Below are 18,858 nucleotides of genomic sequence, written 5' to 3'. Positions count from 1 at the left end.
GGTTCTAGAACCGCTCACGGCACCAGGTTTAGTCCTAGAAATGCCCACCAGGAGTAGTACTAGAACCGCTCACAGGCAACAGGGGTAGTACTAGAAGCGCCCACCAGAAGTAGTTCTACAACCGCATAACAGGGGTAGTTCTAGAACCGCTCATCAGTAGTAGTACTAGAAATGCCCACCGACACCGGGGTTAGTTCTAGAAGCACCCACCAGGGTTAGTTCTAGAATCGCCCACCGTCACCAGGGGTAGTTCTAGAATCGCCTACCAAGGATGGATCCAGAAGCTTATGCAGCCACCATGGGTAGTTCTAGAACTGACCACCAGAAGTAGTTTTACAACCGCATAGCAGGGGTAGTTCTACAACCCCCCACTAGGGGTTGTTCTAGAACCGCTCATCAGTAGTAGTAGTAGTAGTAGTAGTAGTAGTAGTAGTAGTAGTAGTAGTAGTAGTAGTAGTAGTAGTAGTAGTAGTAGTAGTAGTAGTAGTAGTAGTAGTAGTAGTAGTAGTAGTAGTAGTAGTAGTAGTAGTAGTAGTAGTAGTAGTAGTAGTAGTAGTAGTAGTAGTAGTAGTAGTAGTAGTAGTAGTAGTAGTAGTAGTAGAAGTAGAAATGCCCACCGGCGCCGGGGGTAGTTCTAGAAGCGCCCGTCGGAACCAGGGGTAGTTTTAGAATCGCCCACCAAAGATGGATCCAGAAGCACACGCCGGAACCAGGGGTAGTTTTAGAATCGCCCACCAAGGATGGATCCAGAAGCACACGCCGGAACCAGGGGTAGTTTTAGAATCGCCCACCAAGGATGGATCCAGAAGCACATGCCGGAACCAGGGGTAGTTTTAGAACTGTCCACCAGGGGTAGTTCTGAAACCACCCACCGTCACCAGGGGTAGTTCTAGAAGCGCCCACCACTGGTTGTTCTAGAAGCTCCCACCAGGGATAGTTCTAGAATCGCATACCAAGGATGAATCCAGAAGCTCACGCAGGCACCATGGGTAGTACTAGAACTGCCCAACAGAAGTAGTTCTACAACCACATAGCAGGGGTAGTTCTACAACCCCCCACCAGGAGTTGTTCTAGAACCGCTCATCAGTGGTAGTTCTAGAAGCGCCCACCGGGGGTAGTTCTAGAAGCGCCCACCGGGGGTAGTACTATAACCGCACACTAGAAGTAGTTCTAGAACCGCTCATGGCACCAGGTGTAGTTCTAGAAATGCCCACCAGGAGTAGTACTAGAACCGCTCACAGGCAACAGGGGTAGTACTAGAAGCTCCCACCAGAAGTAGTTCTAATACCGCATACCAGGGGTAGTTCTACAACCCCCCACCAGGAGTAGTTCTAGAACCACTCATCAGTAGTAGTACTAGAAATGCCCACCGGCACCGGGGGTAGTTCTAGAAGCGCCCACCACTGGTTGTTCTAGAAGCGCCCACCGGAGATAGTTCTAGAAGCGCCCACCGGGGGTAGTTCTAGAATGGCCCACTGGCACCGGGGGTAGTTCTAGAACGGCCCACTGGCACCGGGGCATAGTTCTAGAACGGCCCACTGGCACCGGGGGTAGTTCTAGAACGGCCCACTGGCACCGGGGGTAGTTCTAGAACACACTAAGAGTACTACTAGAACCACCCACCAGGGGTATTTCTAAAAGCGCCCACCAGGAGCAGTATTAGAACCGCACACTACAAGTTCTAGTACTGCTCATGGCACCAGGGGTAGTTCTATAAGCGCCCACTAGGGGTAGTTTCAGAACCGCCCACCAGGGGTAGTTCTAGAACCGCCCAACAGACCAGGTGTAGTTCTAGAACTGCACACTAAGAGTACTTCCAGAAGCACCCAACAGACCAGGTGTAGTTCTAGAACTGCACACGAAGAGTACTTCCAGAAGCGCCCACCAGGGGTAGTTCTAGAGGCGCACACCAGGGGTAGCTCTAGTAGCGCTCGCCATGGGTAGTTTCAGAACCGCCCACCGGCACTAGGGGTAGTTCTAGAAGCACCCACCAGGGGTATTTCTGAAAGCGCCCACTAAGAGTAGTTCTAGAAGCGACCAACATGGGCAGTTCTATAAGTGCCCACCAGCACCAGAAGTAGTTGTAGAAATGCACAACAGGAATAGTTATAGAACCGCCCACTGGCACCAGGAGTAGTGCTAGAACCGCCCACTTGTACGAAGAGTACTTCTAGAACCGCCCACCGGCATCGGGGGTAGTTCTACAACTGTCCTCCAGGGGTAGTTCTAGAAGCGCCCACTGGGGGTAGTTCTAGAATCACCCACCAAGGATGGATCCAGAAGCACACGCCGTCACCATGGGTAGTTCTAGAAGCACCCACCAGGAGTAGCTCTAGAACCTGCCAACTGGGGGTAGCTCTGGAACAACCCACCAGGGGTAGTTCTAGAACCGCCAACCGAAACCGGGGATAGTACTAGAACTGCACATCAGGGGTAGTAATACAGCCGCCCACCGTGGGGTAGTTTTAGAAGCGCCCACCGTGGGGTAGTTCTAGAAGCGCCCACCGTGAGTATTTCCAGAACCGCTCATCAGAACTAGTACTAGAAATGCCCACCGGCACCAGGGGGTAGTTCTAGAAGCGACTGCCAGGAGTAGTTCTAGAAGCGACTGCCAGGAGTAGTTCTAGAAACGCCCACCGGGGGTAGTTCTAGAACCGCACACTAGAAGTAGTACTAGAACCGCTCACAGGCAACAGGGGTAGTACTAGAAGCGCCCACCAGAAGTAGTTCTACAAAAGCATACCAGGGGTAGTTCTAGAACTGCTCATCAGTAGTAGTACTAGAAATGCCCACCGGGGGTAGTTCAAGAATCACCCACCGGGGGTAGTTCTAGAAGCACCCACCGGGGGTAGTTCTAGAAGCGCCCACCGGGGTAGTTCTAGAACGCTAACGCCGGCACCAGGGGGTATTTCTAGAAGCGCCCGCCAGGGGTAGTACTAGAACCGCACACTAGAAGTAGTTCTAGAACCGCTCACGACACCAGGTGTAGTTCTAGAAATGCCCATCAGGAGTAGTACAAGAACCGCTCACAGGCAACAGGGGTAGTACTAGATGCGCCCACCAGAAGTAGTTCTAGAACCCCCCACCAGGGGTAGTTCTAGAACCGCTCATCAGTAGTAGTACTAGAAATGCCCACCAGCACCGGGGGTAGTTCAAGAAGCGCCCACCGGGGGTAGTTCAAGAAGCGCCCACCGGGGGTAGTTCTAGAAGTGCCCGCCGGGGGTAGTTCTAGAAGAGCCCACCAGAAGTAGTTCTAATACCACAAACCAGTGGTAGTTCTACAACCCCCCACCAGGGGTAGTTCTAGAACCGCTCATCAGTAGTAGTACTAGAAATGCCCACAGTCACCGGGGGTAGTTCAAGAAGCGCCCACTAGGGTTGGTTCTAGAAGTGCCCACCAGGGGTTGTACTAAAACCGCACACTAGAAGTAGTTCTAGAAGCGCCCACCGGGGTTAGTTCTAGAAGCGCCCACCGGGGTTAGTTCTAGAAGCGCCCACCGGGGTTAGTTCTAGAAGCGCCCACCGGGGTTAGTTCTAGAAGCGCCCACCGGGGTTAGTTCTAGAAGCGCCCACCGGGGGATAGTTCTAGAAGCGCCCACCGGGGGATAGTTCTAGAAGCGCCCACGGGGGTTAGTTCTAGAAGCGTCCACCAGGGATAGTTCTAAGAGCGCCCACCGGGGGTAGTTCTAGAAGCGCCCTCCAGGAGTAGTTCTTGAAGCTCCCACCGGGGGTAGTTCTATAACCACACACTAGAAGTAATTCTAGAACCGCTCACGGCACCAGGTTTTGTTTTAGAAATGCCCACCACGAGTAGTACTAGAACCGCTCACAGGCAACAGGGGTAGTCCTAGAAACACCCACCAGAAGCAGTTCTACAACCGCATACCAGGGGTAGTTCTATAACCGGGGTTAGTTCAAGAAGCGCCCACCGGGGTAAGTTCTAGAAGCGCCAACGGGGGGGGGGAGTAGTTCTAGAAGCGCCCACCGGGGGTGGTTCTAGAAGCGCCCACCGGGGGTGGTTCTAGAAGCGCCCACCGGGGGTGGTTCTAGAAGCGCCCACCGGGGGTGGTTCTAGAAGCGCCCACCGGGGGTAATTCTAGAAGCGACTGCCGGGGGTAGTTCTAGAAGCGCCCACCGGGGGTTTGATCTAGAAGCGCCCACCGGGGGTAGTTCTAGAACCGCACACTAGAAGTAGTACTAGAACCGCTCACAGGCAACAGGGGTAGTACTAGAAGTTCCCACCAGAAGTAGTTCTACAAAAGCATACCAGGGGTAGTTCTAGAACCGCTCATCAGTAGTAGTACTAGAAATGCCCACTGGGGGTAGTTCAAGAATCACCCACTGGGGGTAGTTCAAGAAGCACCCACCGGGGGTAGTTCTAGAAGCGCCCGCCAGGGGTAGCACTAGAAACGCACACTAGAAGTAGTTCTAGAACCGCTCACGACACCAGGTGTAGTTCTAGAAATGCCCACCAGGAGTAGTACAAGAACCGCTCACAGGCAACAGGGGTAGTACTAGATGCGCCCACCAGAAGTAGTTCTAGAACCCCCCACCAGGGGTAGTTCTAGAACCGCTCATCAGTAGTAGTACTAGAAATGCCCACCAGCACCGGGGGTAGTTCAAGAAGCGCCCACCGGGGGTAGTTCAAGAAGCGCCCACCGGGGGTAGTTCAAGAAGCGCCCACCGGGGGTAGTTCAAGAAGCGCCCACCGGGGGTAGTTCAAGAAGCGCCCACCGGGGGTAGTTCAAGAAGCGCCCACCGGGGGTAGTAATAGAACCACACACTATAAGTAGTTCTAGAACCGCTCACGGCACCAGGTGTAGTTCTAGAAATGCCCACCAGGAGTAGTACTAGATCCGCTCATCAGTAGTAGTATTAGAAATGCCCACTGGCACCGGGGGTAGTTCAAGAAGCGCCCACCGGGGGTAGTTCTAGAAGCGCCCACCGGGGGTAATTCTAGAAGCGACTGCCAGGAGTAGTTCTAGAAGCGCCCACCGGGGGTTTGCTCTAGAAGCGCCCACCGGGGGTAGTTCTAGAACCGCACACTAGAAGTAGTACTAGAACCGCTCACAGGCAACAGGGGTAGTACTAGAAGTTCCCACCAGAAGTAGTTCTACAAAAGCATACCAGGGGTAGTTCTAGAACCGCTCATCAGTAGTAGTTCAAGAATCACCCACTGGGGGTAGTTCAAGAATCACCCACTGGGGGTAGTTCAAGAATCGCCCACTGGGGGTAGTTCAAGAATCGCCCACCGGGGGTAGTTCTAGAAGCACCCGGGGGTAGTTCTTGAAGCGCCCACCGGGGTAGTTCTAGAACGCTAACGCCGGCACCAGGGGGTATTTCTAGAAGCGCCGGCCGGGGGTAGTACTATAACCGCACACTAGAAGTAGTTTTAGAACCACTCACGGCACCAGGTTTTGTTCTAGAAATGCCCACCACGAGTAGTACAAGAACCGCTCACAGGCAACAGGGGTAGTACTAGATGCGCCCACCAGAAGTAGTTCTAGAACCCCCCACCAGGGGTAGTTCTAGAACCGCTCATCAGTAGTAGTACTAGAAATGCCCACCAGCACCGGGGGGTAGTTCAAGAAGCGCCCACCGGGGGGTAGTTCAAGAAGCGCCCACCGGGGGGTAGTTCAAGAAGCGCCCACCGGGGGGTAGTTCAAGAAGCGCCCACCGGGGGGTAGTTCAAGAAGCGCCCACCGGGGGGTAGTTCAAGAAGCGCCCACCGGGGGTAGTTCAAGAAGCGCCCACCGGGGGTAGTTCAAGAAGCGCCCACCGGGGGTAGTTCAAGAAGCGCCCGCCGGGGGTAGTTCTAGAAGCGCCCGCCGGGGGTAGTAATAGAACCACACACTATAAGTAGTTCTAGAACCGCTCACGGCACCAGGTGTAGTTCTAGAAATGCCCACCAGGAGTAGTACTAGATCCGCTCATCAGTAGTAGTATTAGAAATGCCCACTGGCACCGGGGGTAGTTCAAGAAGCGCCCACCGGGGGTAGTTCAAGAAGCGCCCACCGGGGGTAGTTCAAGAAGCGCCCACCGGGGGTAGTTCAAGAAGCGCCCACCGGGGGTAGTTCAAGAAGCGCCCACCGGGGGTAGTTCAAGAAGCGCCCACCGGGGGTAGTTCAAGAAGCGCCCACCGGGGGTAGTTCAAGATGCGCCCACCGGGGGTAGTTCTAGAAGAGCCCACCGGGGGTAGTTCTAGAAGAGCCCACCAAAAGTAGTTCTAATACCACAAACCAGTGGTAGTTCTAGAACCGCTCATCAGTAGTAGTACTAGAAATGCCCACCGTCACCGGGGGTAGTTCAAGAAGCGCCCACTAGGGTTGGTTCTAGAAGTGCCCACCAGGGGTTGTACTAAAACCGCACACTAGAAGTAGTTCTAGAAGCGCCCACCGGGGTTAGTTCTAGAAGCGCCCACCGGGGGTAGTTCTAGAAGCGCCCACCGGGGTTAGTTCTAGAAGCGCCCACCGGGGTTAGTTCTAGAAGCGCCCACCGGGGGTTAGTTCTAGAAGCGCCCACGGGGGTTAGTTCTAAGAGCGCCCACCGGGGGTAGTTCTAGAAGCGCCCTCCAGGAGTAGTTCTTGAAGCTCCCACCGGGGGTAGTTCTATAACCACACACTAGAAGTAATTCTAGAACCGCTCACGGCACCAGGTTTTGTTTTAGAAATGCCCACCACGAGTAGTACTAGAACCGCTCACAGGCAACAGGGGTAGTCCTAGAAACACCCACCAGAAGCAGTTCTACAACCGCATACCAGGGGTAGTTCTATAACCGGGGTTAGTTCTAGAAGCGCCCACCGGGGTAAGTTCTAGAAGCGCCCACCGGGGGTAGTTCTAGAAGCGCCCACCGGGGGTGGTTCTAGAAGCGCCCACCGGGGGTGGTTCTAGAAGCGCCCACCGGGGGTAGTTCTAGAAGCGCCCACCGGGGGTAATTCTAGAAGCGACTGCCAGGAGTAGTTCTAGAAGCGCCCACCGGGGGTTTGATCTAGAAGCGCCCACCGGGGGTAGTTCTAGAACCGCACACTAGAAGTAGTACTAGAACCGCTCACAGGCAACAGGGGTAGTACTAGAAGTTCCCACCAGAAGTAGTTCTACAAAAGCATACCAGGGGTAGTTCTAGAACCGCTCATCAGTAGTAGTACTAGAAATGCCCACCGGGGGTAGTTCAAGAATCACCCACTGGGGGTAGTTCAAGAAGCACCCACCGGGGGTAGTTCTAGAAGCGCCCGCCAGGGGTAGTACTAGAACCGCACACTAGAAGTAGTTCTAGAACCGCTCACGACACCAGGTGTAGTTCTAGAAATGCCCACCAGGAGTAGTACAAGAACCGCTCACAGGCAACAGGGGTAGTACTAGATGCGCCCACCAGAAGTAGTTCTAGAACCCCCCACCAGGGGTAGTTCTAGAACCGCTCATCAGTAGTAGTACTAGAAATGCCCACCAGCACCGGGGGTAGTTCAAGAAGCGCCCACCGGGGGTAGTTCAAGAAGCGCCCACCGGGGGTAGTTCAAGAAGCGCCCACCGGGGGTAGTTCAAGAAGCGCCCACCGGGGGTAGTTCAAGAAGCGCCCACCGGGGGTAGTTCAAGAAGCGCCCACCGGGGGTAGTTCAAGAAGCGCCCACCGGGGGTAGTTCAAGAAGCGCCCACCGGGGGTAGTTCAAGAAGCGCCCACCGGGGGTAGTTCAAGAAGCGCCCACCGGGGGTAGTTCAAGAAGCGCCCACCGGGGGTAGTTCTAGAAGTGCTCGCCGGGGGTAGTAATAGAACCACACACTATAAGTAGTTCTAGAACCGCTCACGGCACCAGGTGTAGTTCTAGAAATGCCCACCAGGAGTAGTACTAGATCCGCTCATCAGTAGTAGTATTAGAAATGCCCACTGGCACCGGGGGTAGTTCAAGAAGCGCCCACCGGGGGTAGTTCTAGAAGCGCCCACCGGGGGTAATTCCAGAAGCGACTGCCAGGAGTAGTTCTAGAAGCGCCCACCGGGGGTTTGTTCTAGAAGCGCCCACCGGGGGTAGTTCTAGAACCGCACACTAGAAGTAGTACTAGAACCGCTCACAGGCAACAGGGGTAGTACTAGAAGTTCCCACCAGAAGTAGTTCTACAAAAGCATACCAGGGGTAGTTCTAGAACCGCTCATCAGTAGTAGTTCAAGAATCACCCACTGGGGGTAGTTCAAGAATCACCCACTGGGGGTAGTTCAAGAATCACCCACTGGGGGTAGTTCAAGAATCGCCCACCGGGGGTAGTTCTAGAAGCACCCGGGGGTAGTTCTTGAAGCGCCCACCGGGGTAGTTCTAGAACGCTAACGCCGGCACCAGGGGGTATTTCTAGAAGCGCCTGCCGGGGGTAGTACTATAACCGCACACTAGAAGTAGTTCTAGAACCACTCACGGCACCAGGTTTTGTTCTAGAAATGCCCACCACGAGTAGTACTAGAACCGCTCACAGGCAACAGGGGTAGTCCTAGAAACGCCCAACAGAAGTAGTTCTACAACCGCATACCAGGGGTTGTTATACAACCCCCCAACAGGGGTAGTTCTAGAAGCGCCCACCAGGGTTGGTTCTAGATGCGCCCACCAGGGGTAGTACTAAAACCGCACACTAGAAGTAGTTCTAGAACTGCTCACGGCGCCAGGAGTAGTACTGGAAATGCCCACCAGGAGTTGTACTAGAACCGCTCACAGGCAACAGGGGTAGTACTAGAAGCGCCCACCAGAAGTAGTTCTACAACCGCATACCCGGGGTAGTTCTACAACCCCCCACCAGGGGTAGTTCTAGAACCGCTCATCAGTTTTAGTACTAGAAATGCCCACTGGCACCGGGGGTAGCTCAAGAAGCGCCCACCGGGGGTAGCTCAAGAAGCGCCCACCGGGGGTAGCTCAAGAAGCGCCCACCGGGGGTAGTTCAAGAAGCGCCCACCGGGGGTAGTTCTAGAAGCGGCACCAGGGGGTAGTGCTAGAAGCGCCTGTCAGGAGTAATTCTAGAAGCGCCCACCGGGGGTAGTTCCTGAAGCGCCCACCACTGGATGCTCTAGAAGCTCCCACCAGGGGTAGCTCTATAACCTGCAAACTGGGGGTAGCTCCAGAACAACCCACCAGGGGTAGTTCTAGAAGCGCCCACTAGGGTTGGTTCTAGAAGTGCCCACCAGAAGTAGTTCTACAACCTCCCACCAGGGGTAGTTCTAGAACCGCTCATCAGTAGTAGTACTAGAAATGCCCAACAGCACCGGGGGTAGTTCAAGAAGCGCCCCCCGGGGGTAGTTCAAGAAGCGCCCCCCGGGGGTAGTTCAAGAAGCGCCCCCCGGGGGTAGTTCAAGAAGCGCCCCCCGGGGGTAGTTCAAGAAGCGCCCCCCGGGGGTAGTTCAAGAAGCGCCCCCCGGGGGTAGTTCAAGAAGCGCCCCCCGGGGGTAGTTCAAGAAGCGCCCCCCGGGGGTAGTTCAAGAAGCGCCCCCCGGGGGTAGTTCAAGAAGCGTCCACCGGGGGTAGTTCTAGAAGTGCCCGCCGGGGGTAGTAATAGAACCGCACACTATAAGTAGTTCTAGAACCGCTCACGGCACCAGGTGTAGTTCTAGAAATGCCCACCAGGAGTAGTACTAGATCCGCTCATCAGTAGTAGTATTAGAAATGCCCACTGGCACCGGGGGTAGTTCAAGAAGTGCCCACCGGGGGTAGTTCAAGAAGCGCCCACCGGGGGTAGTTCAAGAAGCACCCACCGGGGGTAGTTCTAGAAGAGCCCACCAGAAGTAGTTCTAATACCACAAACCAGTGGTAGTTCTACAACCCCCCACCAGGGGTAGTTCTAGAACCGATCATCAGTAGTAGTACTAGAAATGCCCACTGTCACCGGGGGTAGTTTAAGAAGCACCCACTAGGGTTGGTTCTAGAAGTGCCCACCAGGGGTATTACTAAAACAGCACACTAGAAGTAGTTCTAGAAGCGCCCACCGGGGGTAGTTCTAGAAGCGCCCACCGGGGGTAGTTCTAGAAGCGCCCACCGGAGGTAGTTCTAGAAGCGCCCACCGGGGCAGTTCTAGAAGCGCCCACGGGGGTTAGTTCTAGAAGCACCCACGGGGGTTAGTTCTAGAAGCGCCCACGGGGGTTAGTTCTAGAAGCGTCCACCAGGGATAGTTCTAAGAGCGCCCACCGGGGGTAGTTCTAGAAGCGCCCGCCAGGAGTAGTTCTTGAAGCTCCCAGCGGGGGTAGTTCTATAACCACACACTAGAAGTAATTCTAGAACCGCTCACGGCACCAGGTTTTGTTCTAGAAATGCCCACCACGAGTAGTACTAGAACCGCTCACAGGCAACAGGGGTAGTCCTAGAAACACCCACCAGAAGCAGTAATACAACCGCATACCAGGGGTAGTTCTATAACCGGGGTTAGTTCAAGAAGCGCCCACCGGGGTAAGTTCTAGAAGCGCCCACCGGGGTTAGTTCTAGAAGCGCCAAGGGTGTGGGGGGGTAGTTCTAGAAGCGGCCAGGGGGGGGGGGGAGTTCTAGAAGCGCCCACCGGGGTTAGTTCTAGAAGCGCCCACCAGGGGTAGTTCTAGAAGCGCCCACCGGGGGGGAAGTTCTAGAAGCGCCCACCGGGGTTAGTTCTAGAAGCGCCCACCGTCACCAGGGGTACTTCTAGAAGCGCCCACCGGGGTTAGTTCTAGAAGCGCCAACCGGGGTTAGTTCTAGAAAGCTAACGCCGGCACCAGGGGTATTCTAGAAGCGCCCACCAGGGGTAGTTCTAGAAGCGCCCACCGGGGGTATTTCTAGAAGCGCCCACCGGGGGTAGTTCTAGAAGCGCCCACTGGGGGTAGTTCTAGAAGCGCCCACCAGAGGTAGTTCTAGAAGCGCCCACCGGGGTTAGTTCTAGAAGCGCCAAGGGGGGGGGGGGGGTAGTTCTAGAAGCGCCCACCGGGGGTAGTTCTAGAAGCGCCCACCGGGGGTAGTTCTAGAAGCGCCCACCGGGGGTAGTTCTAGAAGCGCCCACCTGGGGTAGTTCTAGAAGCGCCCACCTGGGGTAGTTCTAGAAGAGCCCACCAGAAGTAGTTCTAATACCACAAACCAGTGGTAGTTCTACAACCCCCCACCAGGGGTAGTTCTAGAACCGCTCATCAGTAGTAGTACTAGAAATGCCCACTGTCACCAGGGGTAGTTTAAGAAGCGCCCACTAGGGTTGGTTCTAGAAGTGCCCACCAGGGGTATTACTAAAACCGCACACTAGAAGTAGTTCTAGAAGCGCCCACCGGGGGTAGTTCTAGAAGCGCCCACCGGGGGTAGTTCTAGAAGCGCCCACCGGAGGTAGTTCTAGAAGCGCCCACCGGGGTAGTTCTAGAAGCGCCCACGGGGGTTAGTTCTAGAAGCGCCCACGGGGGTTAGTTCTAAGAGCGCCCACGGGGGTTAGTTCTAGAAGCGTCCACCAGGGATAGTTCTAAGAGCGCCCACCGGGGGTAGTTCTAGAAGCGCCCGCCAGGAGTAGTTCTTGAAGCTCCCACCGGGGGTAGTACTATAACCACACACTAGAAGTAATTCTAGAACCGCTCACGGCACCAGGTTTTGTTCTAGAAATTCCCACCACGAGTAGTACTAGAACCGCTCACAGGCAACAGGGGTAGTCCTAGAAACACCCACCAGAAGCAGTTCTACAACCGCATACCAGGGGTAGTTATATAACAAGGGGTTAGTTCAAGAAGCGCCCACCGGGGTAAGTTCTAGAAGCGCCCACCGGGGTTAGTTCTAGAAGCGCCAAGGGTATGGGGGGGGGGGGTAGTTCTAGAAGCGCCCAGGGGGGGGGGAGTTCTAGAAGCGCCCACCGGGGTTAGTTCTAGAAGCGCCCACCGGGGTTAGTTCTAGAAGCGCCCACCGGGGTTAGTTCTAGAAGCGCCCACCGGGGGAAGTTCTAGAAGCGCCCACCGGGGGAAGTTCTAGAAGCGCCCACCGTCACCAGGGGTACTTCTAGAAGCGCCCACCGGGGTTAGTTCTAGAAGCGCCAACCGGGGTTAGTTCTAGAAAGCTAACGCCGGCACCTGGGGTAGTTCTAGAAGCGCCCACCTGGGGTAGTTCTAGAAGCGCCCACCTGGGGTAGTTCTGAAACCGCCCACCATCACCAGGGGTAGTTCTAAAAGCGCACACCGGGATTAGTTCTAGAAGCGCCCACCAGGGCAGACGGGCCCCGATCACCTGTCCGGTGGGCAGACGGGCCCCGATCACCTGTCCGGTGGGCAGACGGGCCCCGATCACCTGTCCGGTGGGCAGACGGGCCCCGATCACCTGTCCGGTGGGCAGACGGGCCCCGATCACCTGTCCGGTGGGCAGACGGGCCCCGATCACCTGTCCGGTGGGCAGACGGGCCCCGATCACCTGTCCGGTGGGCAGACGGGCCCCGATCACCTGTCCGGTGGGCAGACGGGCCCCGATCACCTGTCCGGTGGGCAGACGGGCCCCGATCACCTGTCCGGTGGGCAGACGGGCCCCGATCACCTGTCCGGTGGGCAGACGGGCCCCGATCACCTGTCCGGTGGGCAGACGGGCCCCGATCACCTGTCCGGTGGGCAGACGGGCCCCGATCACCTGTCCGGTGGGCAGACGGGCCCCGATCACCTGTCCGGTGGGCAGACGGGCCCCGATCACCTGTCCGGTGGGCAGACGGGCCCCGATCACCTGTCCGGTGGGCAGACGGGCCCCGATCACCTGTCCGGTGGGCAGACGGGCCCCGATCACCTGTCCGGTGGGCAGACGGGCCCCGATCACCTGTCCGGTGGGCAGACGGGCCCCGATCACCTGTCCGGTGGGCAGACGGGCCCCGATCACCTGTCCGGTGGGCAGACGGGCCCCGATCACCTGTCCGGTGGGCAGACGGGCCCCGATCACCTGTCCGGTGGGCAGACGGGCCCCGATCACCTGTCCGGTGGGCAGACGGGCCCCGATCACCTGTCCGGTGGGCAGACGGGCCCCGATCACCTGTCCGGTGGGCAGACGGGCCCCGATCACCTGTCCGGTGGGCAGACGGGCCCCGATCACCTGTCCGGTGGGCAGACGGGCCCCGATCACCTGTCCGGTGGGCAGACGGGCCCCGATCACCTGTCCGGTGGGCAGACGGGCCCCGATCACCTGTCCGGTGGGCAGACGGGCCCCGATCACCTGTCCGGTGGGCAGACGGGCCCCGATCACCTGTCCGGTGGGCAGACGGGCCCCGATCACCTGTCCGGTGGGCAGACGGGCCCCGATCACCTGTCCGGTGGGCAGACGGGCCCCGATCACCTGTCCGGTGGGCAGACGGGCCCCGATCACCTGTCCGGTGGGCAGACGGGCCCCGATCACCTGTCCGGTGGGCAGACGGGCCCCGATCACCTGTCCGGTGGGCAGACGGGCCCCGATCACCTGTCCGGTGGGCAGACGGGCCCCGATCACCTGTCCGGTGGGCAGACGGGCCCCGATCACCTGTCCGGTGGGCAGACGGGCCCCGATCACCTGTCCGGTGGGCAGACGGGCCCCGATCACCTGTCCGGTGGGCAGACGGGCCCCGATCACCTGTCCGGTGGGCAGACGGGCCCCGATCACCTGTCCGGTGGGCAGACGGGCCCCGATCACCTGTCCGGTGGGCAGACGGGCCCCGATCACCTGTCCGGTGGGCAGACGGGCCCCGATCACCTGTCCGGTGGGCAGACGGGCCCCGATCACCTGTCCGGTGGGCAGACGGGCCCCGATCACCTGTCCGGTGGGCAGACGGGCCCCGATCACCTGTCCGGTGGGCAGACGGGCCCCGATCACCTGTCCGGTGGGCAGACGGGCCCCGATCACCTGTCCGGTGGGCAGACGGGCCCCGATCACCTGTCCGGTGGGCAGACGGGCCCCGATCACCTGTCCGGTGGGCAGACGGGCCCCGATCACCTGTCCGGTGGGCAGACGGGCCCCGATCACCTGTCCGGTGGGCAGACGGGCCCCGATCACCTGTCCGGTGGGCAGACGGGCCCCGATCACCTGTCCGGTGGGCAGACGGGCCCCGATCACCTGTCCGGTGGGCAGACGGGCCCCGATCACCTGTCCGGTGGGCAGACGGGCCCCGATCACCTGTCCGGTGGGCAGACGGGCCCCGATCACCTGTCCGGTGGGCAGACGGGCCCCGATCACCTGTCCGGTGGGCAGACGGGCCCCGATCACCTGTCCGGTGGGCAGACGGGCCCCGATCACCTGTCCGGTGGGCAGACGGGCCCCGATCACCTGTCCGGTGGGCAGACGGGCCCCGATCACCTGTCCGGTGGGCAGACGGGCCCCGATCACCTGTCCGGTGGGCAGACGGGCCCCGATCACCTGTCCGGTGGGCAGACGGGCCCCGATCACCTGTCCGGTGGGCAGACGGGCCCCGATCACCTGTCCGGTGGGCAGACGGGCCCCGATCACCTGTCCGGTGGGCAGACGGGCCCCGATCACCTGTCCGGTGGGCAGACGGGCCCCGATCACCTGTCCGGTGGGCAGACGGGCCCCGATCACCTGTCCGGTGGGCAGACGGGCCCCGATCACCTGTCCGGTGGGCAGACGGGCCCCGATCACCTGTCCGGTGGGCAGACGGGCCCCGATCACCTGTCCGGTGGGCAGACGGGCCCCGATCACCTGTCCGGTGGGCAGACGGGCCCCGATCACCTGTCCGGTGGGCAGACGGGCCCCGATCACCTGTCCGGTGGGCAGACGGGCCCCGATCACCTGTCCGGTGGGCAGACGGGCCCCGATCACCTGTCCGGTGGGCAGACGGGCCCCGATCACCTGTCCGGTGGGCAGACGGGCCCCGATCACCTGTCCGGTGGGCAGACGGGCCCCGATCACCTGTCCGGTGGGCAGACGGGCCCCGATCACCTGTCCGGTGGGCAGACGGGCCCCGATCACCTGTCCGGTGGGCAGACGGGCCCCGATCACCTGTCCGGTGGGCAGACGGGCCCCGATCACCTGTCCGGTGGGCAGACGGGCCCCGATCACCTGTCCGGTGGGCAGACGGGCCCCGATCACCTGTCCGGTGGGCAGACGGGCCCCGATCACCTGTCCGGTGGGCAGACGGGCCCCGATCACCTGTCCGGTGGGCAGACGGGCCCCGATCACCTGTCCGGTGGGCAGACGGGCCCCGATCACCTGTCCGGTGGGCAGACGGGCCCCGATCACCTGTCCGGTGGGCAGACGGGCCCCGATCACCTGTCCGGTGGGCAGACGGGCCCCGATCACCTGTCCGGTGGGCAGACGGGCCCCGATCACCTGTCCGGTGGGCAGACGGGCCCCGATCACCTGTCCGGTGGGCAGACGGGCCCCGATCACCTGTCCGGTGGGCAGACGGGCCCCGATCACCTGTCCGGTGGGCAGACGGGCCCCGATCACCTGTCCGGTGGGCAGACGGGCCCCGATCACCTGTCCGGTGGGCAGACGGGCCCCGATCACCTGTCCGGTGGGCAGACGGGCCCCGATCACCTGTCCGGTGGGCAGACGGGCCCCGATCACCTGTCCGGTGGGCAGACGGGCCCCGATCACCTGTCCGGTGGGCAGACGGGCCCCGATCACCTGTCCGGTGGGCAGACGGGCCCCGATCACCTGTCCGGTGGGCAGACGGGCCCCGATCACCTGTCCGGTGGGCAGACGGGCCCCGATCACCTGTCCGGTGGGCAGACGGGCCCCGATCACCTGTCCGGTGGGCAGACGGGCCCCGATCACCTGTCCGGTGGGCAGACGGGCCCCGATCACCTGTCCGGTGGGCAGACGGGCCCCGATCACCTGTCCGGTGGGCAGACGGGCCCCGATCACCTGTCCGGTGGGCAGACGGGCCCCGATCACCTGTCCGGTGGGCAGACGGGCCCCGATCACCTGTCCGGTGGGCAGACGGGCCCCGATCACCTGTCCGGTGGGCAGACGGGCCCCGATCACCTGTCCGGTGGGCAGACGGGCCCCGATCACCTGTCCGGTGGGCAGACGGGCCCCGATCACCTGTCCGGTGGGCAGACGGGCCCCGATCACCTGTCCGGTGGGCAGACGGGCCCCGATCACCTGTCCGGTGGGCAGACGGGCCCCGATCACCTGTCCGGTGGGCAGACGGGCCCCGATCACCTGTCCGGTGGGCAGACGGGCCCCGATCACCTGTCCGGTGGGCAGACGGGCCCCGATCACCTGTCCGGTGGGCAGACGGGCCCCGATCACCTGTCCGGTGGGCAGACGGGCCCCGATCACCTGTCCGGTGGGCAGACGGGCCCCGATCACCTGTCCGGTGGGCAGACGGGCCCCGATCACCTGTCCGGTGGGCAGACGGGCCCCGATCACCTGTCCGGTGGGCAGACGGGCCCCGATCACCTGTCCGGTGGGCAGACGGGCCCCGATCACCTGTCCGGTGGGCAGACGGGCCCCGATCACCTGTCCGGTGGGCAGACGGGCCCCGATCACCTGTCCGGTGGGCAGACGGGCCCCGATCACCTGTCCGGTGGGCAGACGGGCCCCGATCACCTGTCCGGTGGGCAGACGGGCCCCGATCACCTGTCCGGTGGGCAGACGGGCCCCGATCACCTGTCCGGTGGGCAGACGGGCCCCGATCACCTGTCCGGTGGGCAGACGGGCCCCGATCACCTGTCCGGTGGGCAGACGGGCCCCGATCACCTGTCCGGTGGGCAGACGGGCCCCGATCACCTGTCCGGTGGGCAGACGGGCCCCGATCACCTGTCCGGTGGGCAGACGGGCCCCGATCACCTGTCCGGTGGGCAGACGGGCCCCGATCACCTGTCCGGTGGGCAGACGGGCCCCGATCACCTGTCCGGTGGGCAGACGGGCCCCGATCACCTGTCCGGTGGGCAGACGGGCCCCGATCACCTGTCCGGTGGGCAGACGGGCCCCGATCACCTGTCCGGTGGGCAGACGGGCCCCGATCACCTGTCCGGTGGGCAGACGGGCCCCGATCACCTGTCCGGTGGGCAGACGGGCCCCGATCACCTGTCCGGTGGGCAGACGGGCCCCGATCACCTGTCCGGTGGGCAGACGGGCCCCGATCACCTGTCCGGTGGGCAGACGGGCCCCGATCACCTGTCCGGTGGGCAGACGGGCCCCGATCACCTGTCCGGTGGGCAGACGGGCCCCGATCACCTGTCCGGTGGGCAGACGGGCCCCGATCACCTGTCCGGTGGGCAGACGGGCCCCGATCACCTGTCCGGTGGGCAGACGGGCCCCGATCACCTGTCCGGTGGGCAGACGGGCCCCGATCACCTGTCCGGTGGGCAGACGGGCCCCGATCACCTGTCCGGTGGGCAGACGGGCCCCGATCACCTGTCCGGTGGGCAGACGGGCCCCGATCACCTGTCCGGTGGGCAGACGGGCCCCGATCACCTGTCCGGTGGGCAGACGGGCCCCGATCACCTGTCCGGTGGGCAGACGGGCCCCGATCACCTGTCCGGTGGGCAGACGGGCCCCGATCACCTGTCCGGTGGGCAGACGGGCCCCGATCACCTGTCCGGTGGGCAGACGGGCCCCGATCACCTGTCCGGTGGGCAGACGGGCCCCGATCACCTGTCCGGTGGGCAGACGGGCCCCGATCACCTGTCCGGTGGGCAGACGGGCCCCGATCACCTGTCCGGTGGGCAGACGGGCCCCGATCACCTGTCCGGTGGGCAGACGGGCCCCGATCACCTGTCCGGTGGGCAGACGGGCCCCGATCACCTGTCCGGTGGGCAGACGGGCCCCGATCACCTGTCCGGTGGGCAGACGGGCCCCGATCACCTGTCCGGTGGGCAGACGGGCCCCGATCACCTGTCCGGTGGGCAGACGGGCCCCGATCACCTGTCCGGTGGGCAGACGGGCCCCGATCACCTGTCCGGTGGGCAGACGGGCCCCGATCACCTGTCCGGTGGGCAGACGGGCCCCGATCACCTGTCCGGTGGGCAGACGGGCCCCGATCACCTGTCCGGTGGGCAGACGGGCCCCGATCACCTGTCCGGTGGGCAGACGGGCCCCGATCACCTGTCCGGTGGGCAGACGGGCCCCGATCACCTGTCCGGTGGGCAGACGGGCCCCGATCACCTGTCCGGTGGGCAGACGGGCCCCGATCACCTGTCCGGTGGGCAGACGGGCCCCGATCACCTGTCCGGTGGGCAGACGGGCCCCGATCACCTGTCCGGTGGGCAGACGGGCCCCGATCACCTGTCCGGTGGGCAGACGGGCCCCGATCACCTGTCCGGTGGGCAGACGGGCCCCGATCACCTGTCCGGTGGGCAGACGGGCCCCGATCACCTGTCCGGTGGGCAGACGGGCCCCGATCACCTGTCCGGTGGGCAGACGGGCCCCGATCACCTGTCCGGTGGGCAGACGGGCCCCGATCACCTGTCCGGTGGGCAGACGGGCCCCGATCACCTGTCCGGTGGGCAGACGGGCCCCGATCACCTGTCCGGTGGGCAGACGGGCCCCGATCACCTGTCCGGTGGGCAGACGGGCCCCGATCACCTGTCCGGTGGGCAGACGGGCCCCGATCACCTGTCCGGTGGGCAGACGGGCCCCGATCACCTGTCCGGTGGGCAGACGGGCCCCGATCACCTGTCCGGTGGGCAGACGGGCCCCGATCACCTGTCCGGTGGGCAGACGGGCCCCGATCACCTGTCCGGTGGGCAGACGGGCCCCGATCACCTGTCCGGTGGGCAGACGGGCCCCGATCACCTGTCCGGTGGGCAGACGGGCCCCGATCACCTGTCCGGTGGGCAGACGGGCCCCGATCACCTGTCCGGTGGGCAGACGGGCCCCGATCACCTGTCCGGTGGGCAGACGGGCCCCGATCACCTGTCCGGTGGGCAGACGGGCCCCGATCACCTGTCCGGTGGGCAGACGGGCCCCGATCACCTGTCCGGTGGGCAGACGGGCCCCG

Source organism: Phyllobates terribilis, unplaced genomic scaffold, assembly GCF_046119375.1.
Source record: "Phyllobates terribilis strain yellow unplaced genomic scaffold, ASM4611937v1 Scaffold_10__3_contigs__length_209671492, whole genome shotgun sequence".
Classification (NCBI taxonomy): Eukaryota; Metazoa; Chordata; class Amphibia; order Anura; family Dendrobatidae; genus Phyllobates; species Phyllobates terribilis.
This window is presented reverse-complemented; position numbering follows the sequence as displayed.